Below are 18,818 nucleotides of genomic sequence, written 5' to 3' on the forward strand. Positions count from 1 at the left end.
TATGTTTTCTGAGGAAAACATTTCAGCATTTTTCTTCATATAATGGACTGCTATGGTGCCCCGATTTTGAACTTCCAAAATGCAGTTTAAATACGGCTTCAAACGATCCCAGCCAATAAAGAAGGGTCTTATCTAGCAAGACGAACAGGGCACCATATCAGTCCATTATATGGAGAAAAATGCTGAAATATTTTCCTCAAAAACATCATTTCTTTACGACTGAAGAAAGAAAGACGTCAACATCTTGGCTGACAAGGGGGTGAGTACATTATATGTGAATCTTTGTTTTGGAAGTGGACTTCTCCTTTAAAAGTTCCTCTAAGAAAGATGTAGTCTATTACAACAAACAAACAAAAACAATAGAAACCATCGCAGAAATTTTAATGGTTTCCACTACAAATACTATTACAAACATTACAAACCATCAACTTTTAACTACTGAAACCATTACAAAAGTGTGTTTTGGGACAAATTACATTACATAGGATTTAGTGTTTTTGACAAGCAACCAACAGAAGGCAACCAGTTACCAAACCAGGTCCATTACAGTTTCCATTAAAACCAGTACAAGTGCCATTATAACCTGTAAAACCATTACAAATTTTGTGATGGTGTCTATTTATTTATTTTTTTATTTTTTTTCAGCAGGGGACAGACTGAATTGATACTTAAGTCCTCCTCAACATGGGAGTATACTGTATGTTACGAACCACACAAAAGACGCATGTTTAATCATGTAATGCATATTGTACCTACTGATGTTTATACCGGTATATACCAGTGAATGATGAGATACTTCCATAAATAAAATTGCATAAAAACGTAATATGTCTGTTCCATCTGTATATCTCAATGAGCTTTTATGATGTTTCACAAATGTGCAGTAAGGCAAATAACGTTTTCCGACGTTTCAGTGTGATTGAAAAACTTGAAAACGCTAAGGTGGATGGAGGCCTTGTCCACGCTAATGCGTTTTTGTTTTAAAACGCATCTTTTTCTCTCCGTTTTGGCCTTCTGTTCACACTGAGATTGCTTTTTTGTCAAGGAGAACTGAGCTTTTTGAAAACACCATTTTCGCTTTGTAGTGTGGACTGTGAAAACGGAGGCTTTTGAAGTCATGTGCCACATATTGTACCAATATTATCTATACTTCTGTCGTGATAACTCTCGGAGGGATTGACATAGTCATGTACATGACAATGTTAATGTATTTGGTCTTGGCAGAATAAATCTACTACACTGCTGTGACAGAGCAATTACTTGCTATTGCCAATATGTCTATAAGAAATATAGCATATAGCATACATGAATCACCTCGTAACAGATCTTTACAGGTGGAGCTGGGGAAGGTTGAGGGTTTCTGAAGCAAGCTGCAAACTGCTACGGCAAGCACACATCATATATTTGAATGTTGAACAGTGAGCTCACTGCTACTGATACAGGAGAGAACCAATCAGCTGTGCCATGTGAAAATGATGTCATAGGTCAGACTGAGTTAGACCTATCGGCCTGCGTCATCTAGAATTTCATGCCAGAACTATTTATACCCATATTGTGCCTGTTATGTGCCATTTACTTTCTCACTATTGCTATAGATGTGTTACTTTGTACACTCTTTATATCACAGTCCTGCAAAGTTGACAGAAAATGTACTTGCAGTTGCTGTTTGCACCAAAACATGAGGGCAGTTGCGATTAAGATCAGACATACAATCGGGAGTGAATGAGACCTGGATGCGTCAGTGAATGGTAAGACATTTTCCTAAATAAAATGATCCTACCAGAAGAATTGCATGAAAATGTATCATGTCTCTTCCATCTGTATCGTCTCAATGAGCTTTTTTGAGGCTTTACACATATGCAATAAACACATTTTCTGATATTTCAATGTGGATGAAAAACTTTTGGAAAATGCTTGAAAACGCTAGCATGGACGGAGAGAGTTTTAAAATGAAAACGTTGTTTTCAAATGTTTCTGGATTAATGTAGACATCTACATTACTCCGGATACATTTGAAAACAGCTTTTTGTTTTCTCCGTGCACACTAGCGTTTTCCAAAAGTTTCTCATCCACACTGAAACGTCAGAAAACACCTGAATTCGCTTTATAGCACATGCCTAAAACCACAAAAAAACTCACAGATGGAACAGACATGATACGTTTTCATGCAATTCTTCTGGCAGGACCATGTTATTTAGGAAAATATCTCACCATTCACTGACGCCTCCAGGTCTCACTCACTCCGATTGTATGTCTGATCTGAAACGCAACTGCCCTCATGTTTTGCCGCAAACATCAATCGCAAGTAAATTTTCTGCCAGGACTGTGAAGAGTGTACAAAGTAACACATCTGTAGCAACAGTGTGAAAGTAAATAGCACATAACAGGCACAATAGAGTATAAATATTGAAATCTATCAGTACAATATGTGTCACATGACTAAAGATGCGTCATTGTTTTCAAAAGCCTCAGTTTTCACAGTCCACACTACAACGCAAAAACAGCTTTAAAATTTATCCACTTTAGACAGCGTTTTTCACATGCTCAATTTTTCTTGACAAAAACGCCGTCTCAGTGTGAACAGAAGGCCAAAATGGAGAAAAAGATGCGTTTTCAAACTAAAACATATTAGTGTGGACAAGGTCTAAGAAAGAAAATGAAAATATGAGAGAATAAGTGAAAATAAGTTAAGTGATAAGTGGGTTTGGGTGTTATATTTTATCTGCACCAACACTGTAAACTTATTTAACGATGTGAGCAGCACAACAGCGAAACAAGATATACGTTTAGCCATTAACTGTTAAATGTTCTTAGCATGAAAGACCCATGACTGGCAGATCCATGCGCTACTTGTTTTCTCTCCAGTACGGTAGGAAGAATTGTTTGAGTAATGTACATATAATTATGAGGATGCTAACTGTGACAGGATGATTGACAGGCCGGATTGCAGTGACAGAATGAACGCAACTACACAACAAAGCGTGGTAGTATGTCCCAAAGCCTGCCTCAAAATTATTTTGGGCATAAAATAAGTAGGTGAAATGGGATGCATAACATGTTTTTTTAGAGGCTAGCTGTTGAGTATACAGTGATTGTGCATGTTATTGATGTGCTTTATGAGACGAAATGAGTGCACTCGATAATTTGTAAATATATATGTACATTCATGTTTTCTATACCATATATATTTGTCAATTTCTTTACAAAGTTGAAAGAAACTCAATGGGATGTTGGCTATTTTTATATAAAAACAAAAATGTAATGTTTAAGTGGTCACTTTCTTTATTCAAATCTAATTGCGCTTGGCTCAGTTGCCGTGTACCAGTCATTTTAAACAGTTTTAAAAGGCCAGTTCTCTGAAATTCCTTGGCCACCTACTTTGATAATTGCCTGTTACACAATATATCCACTTTATTGGAAATCACTTTGGTCCAAAAGTGTCTGCAAATATAAATGCGTTCAGAGCACAGTTTGTCTCTTTGTGAGTATCAGGAGAATGCTTCGCCCTTCCTCTACTCCGATAAAGGACTTCAGTGTTTAAGCTCTCCATCTCAAGGACTTCGTGAAGAAGATAGCATACTGTTGTTTGTGTTTATTGTCAATCCAAAAGTGGGTGAAAGCTCTGATGAAAAAGCCTCAGGCGTTCTTTCAAAACACACTAAACAATAAATAAACTCTCTTTATGTTTTTGACAGTGCTATTGTTTCGTATGCCAAAGCTGTGTTAAACTGAAAGATGTCAGGAGTGGAAAACAAGACAAAAAAGAATGACAATGTTCCCTGTTGATTGTCAGCTCATGGAAGGTCTCTGGTCTAGAAGAGAGAGGTGTCTTAGCCATCTAATTGAGAAAAATTGCAGACCGGCAGCCTTTTCAAAATCACTTAGACATCGGATATAATTGTGAAGTTCATTCTTTCACAAGTCTCTCCGGTTCCGCACACATAAATACAATAATGCGTGCCTGGCCATAGTTTGAAACCTTGATTGCAATTAACGGAGAGAAGCTGCTGGGGGAGGAGAAGAATCAAGTCACTTTTTTTTATCTCCTTTTGCTAAGAGGCCGTAGGCAGGTTGATGGGGTTGCCTTAACACGTGGGATGTTTCAGAAGGGTTCCACATCTAAAACAGTGATTTGAAAACAGCTATGGAATCAGGGTTTTGCTGGTTAGCGTGACCCTGTTTGGTAAATGCCTTTACTACACCTTCAAGCTATAAAAGTGTGTTTCTCTGTTGACAATCAAAAGCAGCATGTTTTCTGATGAAATAATATTTTAAGGGCAACATATACACTATCAGTCAACAGTTTTTGAACAGTAAGATTTTTAATGTTTTTTAAAGAAGTCTCTTCTGCTCACAAAGCCTGCACAAATGCATTCTGAAATATTTTTTTTACTATTTCAAATGTTTTCTACTTGAATATATTTTAAAATGTAATTTATTCCTGTGATTTCAAAGCTGAATTTTTAGCATCATTACTCCGGTCAAATGATCCTTCAGATATCATTCAAATATTCTGATTTGCTGCTCAAAAAACATTCATTATTATTATTATGTTGAAAACAGATGAATAGAATTTTTCAGATTTGATGAATGGAAAGTTCAGAACAACATTTATCTGAAATAGAAATCTTTTGTAACATTATACATGTCTTAATAAATGCTGATCTTTGGATTTTTCTATTAATCAAACGATCCTGAAAAAATGTACTGTTTTAAATAATAATAATAATAATAATAATAAATGTTTTTTGAACAACAAATCAGCATATTGAAGGATCATGTGACACTTAAGACTGGAGTAATGATACTTAAAATGTAGCTTTGATCACAGGAATAAATTACATTTTAAAATATATTCAAATAGAAAGCAATTATTTTACAGTATTTCACAATATTACTGCTTTTGCTGGTAATGTTGGCTCAAATAAACACAGGCTTAGTGAGCAGAAGAGAGCACGTAGTGTATAAATCACAATTTTTTTAAGTGTTACAGTAGGTGTTATACCAAAATTTTAATATGCACATATGCAACTGTAAAAGAGTGTGTTTTATCAAATTTGAGGCATGAATCTCATGTATGTGATATTGCAACAATTGATGAAACGTATATGTATATATAAAGTTTAGGGTTAGTTGTTTTTTTTGTTTTTTTTTTTTTGTTTTTGAATAAGTCTTTTATAAGCAAGGCTGGAAAAGTGTGGAAAGTGAAATGTTTGACTCAGCCTTTTTATTTAACTCAACTGTTGTTTAAAAAAATACTGTATTTCTTGCTTAAAATGAACCCAAAATATGTATATATATATATATATATATATATATATATATATACACACATATATACATACATATATGTATATATATATATATATATATATATATATATACACACATATATGTATATATATATATATATATATATATATATACTTTTAGGTTAATATTTATTTTGAAATAATAATAATAAAAATTCTTGCCTTTTAAATCAGGAAAGATGTCCCAGCGAAAACATCTGTCACAACACAGAGGCACACATTTTGGAATTGATTCCTTCTACTTCCTGAAGACCATATAATCCAAAAAAAAAAAAAGTGTAAATAACTTTAAATGCATCTAAGTTATCCTACGAAAAAGTTTTGTACATCACTTATTCCACTTCATAGATTGTATTTAGATTTTATTGCTGTATGTGTATTGAAATCAGGTCCGTGCTTGATGTGTCCAAAAATGTGGACTATTAGATGTGGAAATATTTCACTCTTCTCTAAAAAATGCACCTGTGGTTTCAGCATTTGGCAGGAGTAGAGCCAGATGCTGTGCGTCTGAATTTATGATGCAGGACAAGTCACGTGGCCCACTTTGAAAAACTCCATCTGTGTCTTTAAAAGCGTGAGAAAGCCACACCACTTCTGTTCTCCACTCACCGCAAAAGTTCAAGCTTTGTGCCGGACTCCGTAGTTCACAAGTTCAGCGGTTATATTTAGGGACTGATTTCAGCGCTGCTTTATCTGCCTGTCTGCCTATGGCTCTTAAACCCAGAGTTTTGTTCCTTTTAACGTTCCCATATTTCCATGAAGGAGTTTTGATTGGTCACACGCATTCACATGCTGGCAGCAAGGCCAGCTCTACACATTTCACTTGTTAATAAGAGACAGCGTACGAAGTGGAAAATGTGAACCGTGTCTGACTGTGTCATGTCCAGCCCTGACGTCTGCGCTCAGACACCATTAACCCTGGCTGTTGAACACCCTGCAGAAAAATAAGTTAGCATACCTCAAGAAACACAAGCACCGTGTTGGCCAAGGCCTCAATAGTTCTGCATGAAAATAAGCCTTGGCTGTAATGGCTTCCTGCTCTCACATCCTTAATCACCTGCTATCCCGTGTACGTGTTCGGCTCTGATGTGACTTCTGATCCAGCTGGCTGATACAAAGGCGCGAGTCAAACGTCTTCAGCTTTCTCATCTCTCCTCCCCCCTCACTCTCCTCTGGGTTCGTGTCACGGTGATTGATTTAACCCAAATAAACTCATTTATCTTTCAATTAGTGCCAGCCCCATAATATGGTGTGGATTATGAAGTAATCCAGGCGCTGAGCTCTGTGAGGAGGAGCGGGACCGCACCTATTTAACACAGCCAAATGTGCACGTCATCGCTGGTGCTTTCATGGAGCGTTTTCTCTGGCTGATTTGAAATTTGACTATTATCATTATTCTGATTTATTTCTTTGGCCGTGGGTGAGTAATGCAGTCAGGGGGTGGCAAGGTGTGAGTTTCAACTCCAAATGTTGCAGGTACTGGGCCACTGTGCCTGGCTATCAATCTCAGCCATCTGTGTGTGTGTGGTCTTGCTGGGTTTTATTTTCGCTTATAAATGTTCAAAATAACTGCAATTTACATGCTTTCGAAACAAAACATTATTACCAAAGTTCTTTTATGTTGAGTCAGTTCCACGTAAGACTAATCAGAAGCAAAATTCACTTTTACATGTTGTTTGGTTTGGTTTTTTAAATCCCTATAGATCTTAACCCCTTTTTCAAATCAAACGATTCTCTGGTTCTTGGCTGTGTGATGTCACACATAGCAAGGCTGCTCCTTACACATGACCGTCTTACCTTAGACCCGCCCTGAGTGAGCTATGAACAGTCCGCCATTGTTTCGACACCTGAGCAGGTGAAGACAAGACACAGAGGATTACTTTAGTTTTTTAAGGAAATGTGCCCATCTAAATGTTCACATGAATCATTCGTGATCCAGATTCACCTGCAGCAGAAGTAAGTATAAGGGTTTTTTTATGAATCTTTGCAAATCTCCAAATAGTTGTTTTACACTACCATTGAGAAATTTTAACCAAAGTATGTTATAGACTTTTCATTAAGATCCTAAGGAATATTAGAACATCCGATGACCCCTTTAACATTCCTATTCATCTTCATGGCAGTTGTTCAGTTGGTGAGGGAGCCCCTGAACGGATGTGATTAGTGTTGATACTGCCTTTATACAACAGTTCAATAAAAATAAAGTCAGTATTGAGAAACCTACAATTTAAAAACACCATTTTCTCTGTCTCCACATGCAAAACTTAAAACCTTGCTACTTATACATTCAGTTTACTGCAGTTCATATGAACTCTAATCTAAGAAAAACACTGACAGCTAACGTATAATAATACATCTTAACACGTACACTACATAATCAGCTCCATATGTCTGGGTTTTCATAGTAAACTTGATGTAATTACTATTGGAAGAGAGCTAAATCATCCGAATCATCAGTGAACTGACTGTAGCTGGGAAATGACTCTTTGTTATTGTGCAATATAAATAAAGGTTCCGATTCACATTCATCTGGTACAAAAAAAAAAAAAAAAAAAAAAAAAAAAATACTGCTACTGGACATTTCTTCACATTTCTTGGTGATCGCTCAGCAGCTGTATTACAGTAGAAACATCCTTGCAGTAGTGTTGACTAGTTTTTGTACCATGATCCATGATAAAATAATAAAATAACACAAATTACACTGTACATTAAAAAAAATAATAATCTTTGCTAGATATATAATGCAAATCATTGAGGAAATGCCCTTAAAACCATAGCCTTTGTAGTTCCAAACAAAGTCACAGACGAGCTATCAATAGTTGCAGTCCTGAATGTGTTTTGATTTGAATGTAAATGATTCAATGACTCACTTATGAAGCCAGTCACATGTTACATTCCTGAATGAATCAGTGTTTAAAGAAATCGTTTGAATGATTCATTGACTCGTTTAAAAAAGTCACTTGCTGCCACCCAGTGATACAACAAAATAACACGCAAAAACAGTCACTGAAATACCAAACAAACAAGAGAAGTGAGAGTATCAACAATCGGAAAGCCTTGCTAACAATCAAATGTAAGTACAAGAACTAACGGTTGTATATTAAAACGTATAAGCTACTATAACCTTTTTGGTAGTAACACCTCATGCTCACAAATCACCCTCTTACATTCACATAATGCAGTGAAAGGGAAAAACACCCTTTCTTAATAACCTTATTGTTTAATAATTGAATATTAAAAAAAAATACACTAATTATGAACCCAATTTGGGCTGTCACTCAATGTTAGTGTCCAGAATGAGCGCATGAACTTGTCACGGGCTCGTACTTTAACGGGAAAATTCCGTTCGACACCTCGCAAAAAGCCCTAATGAATTTGAATGAGGTCTCTATTTGTTTTCCATGTTTTATTTATTTTCTTGCTTTTCCCAGTAAATTAAATCGACCTTACCAATGCCTATATTAATCCTGAGTAATACATCGCCCTGCCATTCTGATTATGTTCGTGTTGCAGAGCTGTTCGTTATTGATTTCCCCCTCCCTTTTTCCCCTCTCCATCTCTTTCCTTTTAACCTCCCCTCCTCATCTTCCCTTGTTTAAAACTTTAAAGGAGTAGTTCGCCCAAAAATAAATTCTTTCGTCGTGTACTCACCCTCATCATGTTGTACCAAATCTGTATGATTGTTTTTACAATTACACAGAACACAAAAGGCGATTTTCTAGGATTATCCAAGTCCCAAAAGCACCATAAAAGTGGTCCAAATGGCTCTATAACCCAAGTCTTATGTCAAATGATAGTTTTGTGTGAGAACCACACTATTTTATGTGGTTTTCACATTAAATCTTAAGCTTTTCTTTGCAAGAGTCAAGACCATGATAGATGGAGTGTCTGATTTGTCAATGAATCATTTTTTTGAGCTTAAACATTTAGATAATCCATTTGTCAATTTGCTAACTTTACTTACCCTCATGCCATCTAAAATGTAAATGAGTTTGTTTCTTCATCAGAACAGATTTTGAGAAACTTAGCATTTCATCACTTACTCACCAATGGATCCCTCTGAAGTGAATGGGTGCCGTCAGAATGAGAGTTCAAACAGCTGATAGAAACATCACAATAATTCACAAGTAATCCACACAACACCAGACTTTCAATTAACATCTTGTAAAGTTAATTACATGTGTTTGTAATAAACATTGTTGCTTCTGGGTCAAATGCGAGTCCTCTTTCTAGAATTTTGCTTTATACAATCAAAGACTTATGTCTGAATCAGGAGAGAAATATGTACAGTGCAAGCACCGTTTAGAAGCAAAATCAGTCTAATCTAAAACAGTTCTAAGTATGTTGGTGAATTTTAATGTAAGACAACAGTTGTATGAATTACTTGTGATGCTTTTATGAGCTATTTAGATGGTTTCTGACGGCACCCATTCACTGCAGCAGATCCATTGGTGTTCAGATGAAGAAACAAACTTATCTACATATCTCAGGTGGCGTGAAAGTATGTAAATCAAAGCAAATATTAATTTTTGGGTTAACTATTGCTTTTGCATCCTTTGTAATCTCTCCTCATGTGTGGGTTTGGAACAACAAGTGTGAGTAAATTATGACAGAGTATTCATTTTTGGGTAAACTGTTGCTTTAAGGCGTCTCTGTCATTTTGTGCTCCTAGCTCGAATCCTATTAGAGTCTTCTGGTGGGTGGCGCACAGGTCTTTAAGAGAGACTGACAAGAGCTGCAATACAGGGTGACTGTGACCTTTTAGACTGTGCCCTCCTCCTCTGCTGGTCTCACAGCCTCCCATTTAATGGTCTCCACTTTCCTCTGACCTGTGGCTTTACTTTGACGTTTTTCATATTGGTTCATTACACCAAGTCTGCAGGAGTGTTATTTTCCCCTTGCCCTGCATAACTCAAATACCTGACTCTCATCCGAGTGGGCTGGACATCCTTGTGGCAAAGATAGCACTTTTTCGGCAGAGTGAACTCAAAATATACCAGTTTCCCTGCAGTTTTTTTTCTTCTGATAGTGAGATTACAGTATCTCTAAGACATGGCCTTTCAGCTGTGGTTAAAAAAAAGTCTCCACCCTCTGTCAACGTGATGGGAGTGAATGTGATATTTAGACAAATGCTGGCAATGCTTTTAAGCGGATCAGATTAATTTTAAAAGTCTGTGTAAAAGTCACAGAGATGGAATTTGGAAGGAATCGACTGCAGCGCTGCTCAGATTTGCCAGATCATTTTGTTCCAGAGCATTTAAAAAAAAAAATCTACTTGTCAGAGAGGTTTTCTGGTGAAATTCTTGAGAAGTACTTTGTATTTTAAGTAGGGTTGTAAATTCAACATGTTACTTAAGTGATTATTTGTACTATTAACTCTTTCCCTGCCAGCATTTTTTTTTTTTAAAGTTACCAGCCACTGCCAGCATTTTTTTTTGTTTGTTTTTTTTTTTTAGCATTTTCACTAAAATTTTATGACCCCTAGCATATTTTGTTGCAATACATCAAAATAAAGAGAGCCTCTACTTTTAAACAAAAAACAAAAATCAGTTTTATTCTATAGCTTCAGGCATTCTTTTTTCTTTTTACTTGAATGTAAGTTTAATAAAAGATTGGGTTTTTATTAAATACTATATCTGTACGATTCAGTACGACAATAACATTTTCTTGATCTACATTTCAGTCTGTAACATTTTCATTGATATGCTATTTATTGTTGATGACCGCATTGCGTTTCACATGCATCTGCTTACATACGAGATTGTTTGTTTCTGTCTTCCTCACCTTTGTTTTTTAATGAGATATTCTGGACTCATTCAGGAGATGTGCAATAGCCCTGAGTGTATAACAGTGAAAACTTGAAAACCCTGTGGTTGGCCAGGAAGCATGGTATCATAAATAATGAAAAATTCTGTGTTTGGCCGGGAAGCATTATATCATAAGTAATGGAAATTCATTGTATCATACATCATAACGGAAAAGTGTTGTATCAAAAATAATGGAAAATTCTGGAAAATTCTGTGTTTGGCTGGGAAGCGTTGTATCATGAATAACAGAAAATTCTGCAAAATTCCAGGTTGGCCGGGAAGCTTTATTTTACAAGTAACGGAAGCACTGTGTCATAAATAAAGGGCTGGGAAACTTTGTATCATAAATAGTGGAAAATTACGTGGTTGGCCGGGAAGCGCTGTACCATAAAGTCATAAATAAAGGAAAATTAAGTGTTTGGCGGTGAAGCGTTGTATCATAAATAACCAAAAATTCTGTGTTTGGCTCGGAAGCGTTGTATCATAAATAACCAAAAATTCTGTGTTTGGCTCGGAAGCGTTGTATCATAAATAACCAAAAATTCTGTGTTTGGCTCGGAAGCGTTGTATCATAAATAACCAAAAATTCTGTGTTTGGCTCGGAAGCGTTGTATCATTAATAACAGAAAATCATTGTATCATAAATAATAATGAAAAACGTTACATCATAAATAACGGACAATTCCTAAAAATTCTGTGTTTGGCCGAGAAATGTTGTATCATAAATAACAAAAAAAAATCAGCATTTGGCCAGGAAGGGTTGTATCATAGATAATGGAAAATTCAATGTTTAGCTGGGAAGCACTGTATCATAAAATCTGGAAAATTCCATGTTTGGCCAGGAAGTGCTGTATCATAAGTAAAGAAAAATTCAGTGTTTGGCCGTGATGTGTTGTATCATAAATAACCAAAAATTTCTTGTTTGGCTGGAAAGCGTTGTATCATAACGGAAAAATCCAGAAAATTCTGTATTTGGCCTGGAAGCATTGTATAATAATTAACGGAAAATCATTGTATCATAAATCATAAAAAAATTCTGTGTTTGGCAGAGAAGCTTTGTACCATAAATAACGGAAAATTCAGTGTTTGGCCATGAAGCATTGTATCATAAATAACTTAAAAATTAGTGTTTGGCTGGAAGCGCTGTATCATAAATAACAGAAAATTCTGGCAAATTCTGTGTTGGCCAGAGAGAATTGTATCACAAATAACGGAAAATTCTGGAAAATTCTGTGTTTGGCTGGGAAAGGTTATATCATAAATAATGAAAAATTCAGTTTTTGGCCAAGAAGCGTTGTATTATAAATAACAGAAAATTCTGTGTTTGGCCGGGAAGCGTTGTATCATAAATTCTGGAAAATTCTGTGTTTGGCCGGGAAGCGTTGTATCATAAATTCTGGAAAATTCTGTGTTTGGCTGGGAAGCGTTGTGTCATAAATAACAGAAAATTCAGTGTTTGACCGTGAAGCGTTGTATCATGAATAACTGAAAATTCCAGAAAATTCTGTGTTTGCCGGGGAAAGAGTTAATAATAATATTAATTATAATAATTAATTCATTAAAAAAATCACTAATAAATACCCAAGTCCCTACATATAATACGTAAAAAGGATTAATTATTAAATTATATATACTTACTTGATTTCTTTTTGTTATGTTTATTTATGCATTTATATGCCACAATAACATAATTTTTTCTAATCAATTCACATCTGTAGTTTATAGTCATGTCTGTAGTTTATAGTCCTTGTCCATTCCAAATAAGTGAATGGGACTTTCGGGAAAGTCTGGAATGTTCTGGGCAACTGTTCTATGAAATAAAACACTAGAACATGTAATGCGTGTTGAATCACATTTGGAGCCACCCTTGTCCTAGAATGCTTATGATTTACTGCTAGTGTGTTTCTGGCCATCACTCTCACCACGTGACTGTTAATTTTTCCTAATAGTGACAAGACGTGAGTAGAGTATGTGAGTAGAGAGAGTCTTAAAAGGGGCATTGAATCTTGAATTTAAATGACACAATCAAGTGCTTTTCAGATTGCTCAATGTATTACAGAGAGAGGACAAAGAATTATATGGATTTACTTACTATTTGTATCAGTTTGGTCAGGCCTTGAAGAACACGGTGCTTTGCTTTTAGATAGATCAAAGCTGAGGAAAAAAAGAGCAGAAGGACATAAACTGTGAAGGGCAACACAATGTGAGGAGAATAAAGACATTGCCGGTGAAATTCATCCTCAAGGATAGTGTCGCTGTAGAAAAACTGGCACAGATAGATGTGCCGTATAGATTCCTTCTTTGTGCATTGACGGACTTTGTTAAATGTCCAGCACAGCATGTAACAATAACAAGAAATATTGCAGCTTAATAACAGTCATTTTATAAGTAGTCATCTGAATGCTCAATATATATATATAGGGCAAAATACACACCAAAGTTTAAATGTATATTTTTCAGTATAATATAATTTTTTTTTTTTTTTTTTGTCTTATTTTATTGACATTTTTATTAGTTTTTTTTAAATGTCTGTATAGTTTGTAGTTTATTTTTAGTTGTAGTTATTTCAGTATATTTAAGTAAAAATAAATGAAAATAGGAAATGTTGCCTTGGCAGCTACCTGAAATATAATTTTTTGGTTTTAGTTTAAGCATAAGCATGTCCTGAAAATAAATAAACAAATACATACATACATACATAAATTTGGAAAAAGTTTGAAGTTGAAATAAAACAAAGATTGCCATAGTGCATTTTATAAGAAAATGGTATTTCAGTTTTTCTAAATTTTACATTTAATGTATTGTGTTACTTGCAGTTTCTTTGCAATTAATTTGTTAAATTTATTTGTTATTTCTTAAGTGTATACTACAAATATATATAATAAAAAATAAAATAAATAAGAATAAAAGTATAAAGTCCAAATTAAATTGTACATAAAATCAAATAAAATAAGGAATTAAAATATAAAATAAAAACAGGTCAGTCAAAGTTAATTTGTGTACATTTAAAAAAATTAAATTTTTACATGACTTATCAGTGCATGTTGAAAATAAAATAAAATCAACTAAAATAATAAAATAAAGTAAAATAAAAATTGTTACAGAAAAAAGTAAAAATTGTTTCAACATAAAATATTTTTCAGTGTGTGCACAGCTCTTCATGGGAAATTTGCACTGGAGTTGGGTCATTTCAAGCTGCATGGCTCCGCAGGAAGTGAGTAAGGCATCGCACATACGCTCTTTCATGGAGAGCCAAAAAGGCTTTGAGCAGCAGGGAAATTTCGGGAAGACAATATTCAGAAAGACACGGAGTAAAAGATGATTCACCCCAAGGAATTTAGAGTCACCGCAATACTGACCAAACTACGGAGATAGAGACAGTAAGGGAGGGAGAGAGAAACAAGTGAAGAAGATGAAAGGATAAATGAAATCTTCCCACAATTCTACAATTGTCATTTTAACCAGGCCAATCCCGCAGACGATCCCCCTAGAGGCATTTTACTTTCTGTAGGGCAGGGCAAGACTGTGACCTTTGTAATGCCACAGTTCCTGGATCACATACAGCCCTGACATCACATCCTTCATCTTTCAGCCAGCATGCCAGATCTGTAACCACCCTCCATTAGTCCCCTGTGGGCGCATGTACATGACAGCAATTTTCCTCAGCGTCAATAAATCAATATGTGCTCTATGCACGATTCATGCGACTCTTCATTTACTACAAGGAATGCTTTTCATTCTGTTTGTGTAAGAAACAGCTAACATACTGGCTGTCTAAATTCCTGTACATTCATACCAGGGACTGAACTGGATACAAAACTAACTTCTTAACCTTTGATGAATTACATTCTTTAGGTATACAGGAGTAAATACGTTCCCAGAGATACTACACCCACCCTTGACCTTCAAGTCAACAATCAGGTGTACAAATAAACCACAAGAAACTGCTTTCTTGGTACACATATACTTGAAGAAAGAGCCGACTGGATTTGTTTTTAAACGTCAAAACATTGAAGATTATTTTTCTTCTGTGTAGTGGTTTCTTTAGATGCCCTGCTAACATTTTTAGTGACCCCACAAAAGAATTATCAATTTTAATTTTAGCAATGTATTTTTATATTTGCTTGAAATAATATTTACAATATCGCTGAAACGTTTGGAGTTAAAAAGTTTTTTTTTTTTTTTTTAAGAAATTGATAGTTTTATTCAGCAAGGATGCATTAAATTGATCAGGAGTGATAGTAAAGACATTTATGTTGGAGAAGATTTCTATTTAAATGAATGTTGTTTGTTTATTATAAAGTATCAATTATTTTCAACATTAACAATATGTAAGTAATAGCTGCTCAAAATTCAGCTTTCCCATCACAGAAATAAATTACATTTAAGACATATTTAAATTTAAATTACATAAATTATATTAAAATATAAAACTGTTATTTTAAATAAAAATATTATTTCACAATATGTGTTTATAATGAAATTAATGCAGCCTTCCTTAAAGAGATTCTTTAAAATAAATATTGCAACAAGCTTTAAATTATACAGAGGTAATGTAACTGTGAATTCATAAAATTGATTTTTACTGTACAGTGATGGAATATGATGCAAAATATTACTGACTGGTTTCTAGTTTTCAATACATTCTTACTAAAGCTTACTGAAGACTCAGTAATTCTTGTAGTTTTTACAAAACCTCATACACATACACTGCCATTCAAAAGTTTGGGATCACTAAGATTTTTAATATTTTTTTATAGACGTCTCTTATGCTTATTTATTTATTTGATCAATAATACGAAAAAAAGGAATATTATATTATTGCAATTTAAAATAACAGTTTTCTATTTTAATATACTTTAAAATATAATTTATTTCTTTGATGCAAAGCTGAATTTCTATCAGCCATTACTGCAGTCTTCAGTGTCACATGATCCTTCAGAAATCATTCTAATATGTGATTTATTATCAATGATGGAATATTTTTTTTTGGAACCTGTGATTATTTTTTTGGGATTCTTTGATAGATAAAGATCAGTTAAAAAGAACAGATTTTTCAAAATAGAACTCTTTTCCAACAATATAAGTCTTTACTATTGTGTCTTTACACTTTTTTTAATCAATTTAACACATCCTTGCTGAATTAAAGTATTAATTTCTTTTAAATAAAGAAAAATAGAAAAAATGTACTGACCTCAAACTTTGAACATTAGTTTATATTTTTATATTAAATCAGTGCTGTTCTTTTTAACATTTTATGCATCAAAGAATCCTATAAAAAGTATCACAGGTTTCAAAAATTATTGAGCAGCATAACTGTTTCCAACATTGATAATAAATCAGCATATTAGAATGATTTTTGAAGGATCATTTGACACTAAAGACTGGAGTAATTATGCTGAAAATTCAGCTATGCATCACAGAAATAAATTCTATTTTAAATTATATTAAATTAGAAAATCACTATTTTAAACTGCAATAACATTTCACAATATTACTGTTTTTTTTCTGTATTTTTAATCAATTAAACACAGCCTTGGTGAGCAGAAAAGGCTTACAGATCCCAAACTTTTGAACGACAGTGTCTATTAGCCAGCTAGATAGCATTATCTTGGAGACAAATCAGCAGAATTTACAACAATGTGGAAAACAGTACATCACAGAAAACTGAATGTTTAAAAAAAGACTGATCTACAAGATGTAAGATTTTCAGTAGAAATGCAGCACTGGCCCAAAAGAGCAAGTGTTTGTTCTTTAAAATATAATGTCAAAAATTGGAATATGATCAGCATATGAATCATGATTAGCTCAGACCTTTTTGTTTGGTCCGAGTTAATTGTGGCTCTCTATAATAATGTCTGACATTTACGACCAACTCCCAAAACATTTTGTGGAAACGTACTGCCCTCTGAGGCGTAAAAGTGCATCTCCCTTCCCTTTACAGATAAAACTTCCTGTCTGGCTTGATACAGAAGCCACTGTGGATGGCTCTGTAAATAGCTTCACCCAGTGGCTTCACCGACATCCAGTAGTGAAAGAATACTTGATTTGTTTGAGGCTCTGCCAGTATTAACAGAGAATAATTTAGGCCCAAATACAGTCAGCGGAAATTGGCCAGCCCAACAGGAAGCAGGGGAAGAGGAGTTGCCGTACCCTGCGGAAGCCCTGTTGACTCTTCTGGCAGTGGGACTGTGTCTGCTAAAAACCCTGCAGGTCATGGAACAGCATTTGTTACTATGAAGCGTGACACAGTGTAGAGGGAGTTATTTTAAAACCAAAGCGTGCAAAGCTACAAGCTACTCATAAGTTACAGTAGTTCAACTATAGACAAACAAAAAACGTAGTCAAATGTAGTCAAATCAAAATGTAGTGGCACATCAGCATTTAACTTAAATGAGACCTATTATGCCCCTCTTTACATGATGATTGTGTCAGAATGTGTCTATGAAGTTTCAGCTCATAGATCATTTTTTTATATCATTTGGAAAATTCCCATTTTGAGTGGAAGCAGAAACACGCCGTTTTCGTGCATGTCTCTTTAAATGCAAATGAGCTGCTGCCCCCTTTTCTAGAATATAGACGTCTATTAGACATCTTTAAGATGTTTATAATTTAGAATGTATGTAATTTAACATCTATATGACATCTACATTTACATCTGGAAGACATATTTTTTAGTGTTTACTCATCTCCAATATGTCTATAGGACGTTTCCTATCAGATGTCAAATAGACATCTATTAGATGTCTGTAAGGTTTTTATGATTTAGATTTAGATATGTAAAACTGACATCTTGCAGACGTCTGTCAGATGTTTGTACACAACAGATACTTTTTAGATTAAGTGATCTTTAACAGACATCTTGGAATCTAGGAAACGTCCTATAGATGTATTGCAGATGAGCAAACACTCCAAAAAATGTCTTCCAGATGTAAATGCAGATGTCTAATAGACGTCTCCGTGATGTATGTGTGCTATCAGGGAAATTAAGTTCTCTTTCATGTCTCGTTGCGCTTAAACTATCAAACCGTTACACCGCTGTCACTTGCGAAAACATTCAGATTAGGGGGTGGTAATATTATAATAAGATGTCCTTTCTACATCGCAGGGGGAGCAAAATCTGAGCGGCTCATTTTTTTCACAAGCTTGCAGAAAAAGGCTTACCAAAAGAAACTTGCTGGATTGTTCTTTTTCACAGTTTCTGGGTTGGTAGATGGACTGGGGACCCAATTATAGCACTTAAACGTGGAAAAAGTCAGATTTGTCACCTTTAAAATGTCAATGAACTACTGAATCATTTTTGAACCGCTTCATTCGAACGAATTGATTCAGTAAAATGAATCACGAAACATGAGCCGCTACTTCTCAACACTGAAGGACAACACCGCAGACTTGCTGACAATGGACAGAGCATGTAGGTCTGTCCATTTGACTGCTCATACTTCAAAGTAATGATCATGTTTATGTCTCAATGTGCTCGGAGCTCGTTCCATTTATAACGCGCAAATTAGTCAGGGAGAATGGGGAGTGGCGGGAAAGTGCTGACTAATGCGGCAGGCAGCCAGTCCAAACTCTCTGAGTGACTGAACGACCTTGTGTCGTCAGGAAGAGACCCCTCCAGCGCACCAGCAGACAGGTGATCTGTCAGCTTCGTGCCGGTGTAGCAGAGCCAGGGCAGAGCGGGAGGAGAGACGCGGCA

Source organism: Labeo rohita, chromosome 16 (genome assembly GCF_022985175.1).
Source record: "Labeo rohita strain BAU-BD-2019 chromosome 16, IGBB_LRoh.1.0, whole genome shotgun sequence".
Lineage (NCBI taxonomy): Eukaryota > Metazoa > Chordata > Actinopteri > Cypriniformes > Cyprinidae > Labeo > Labeo rohita.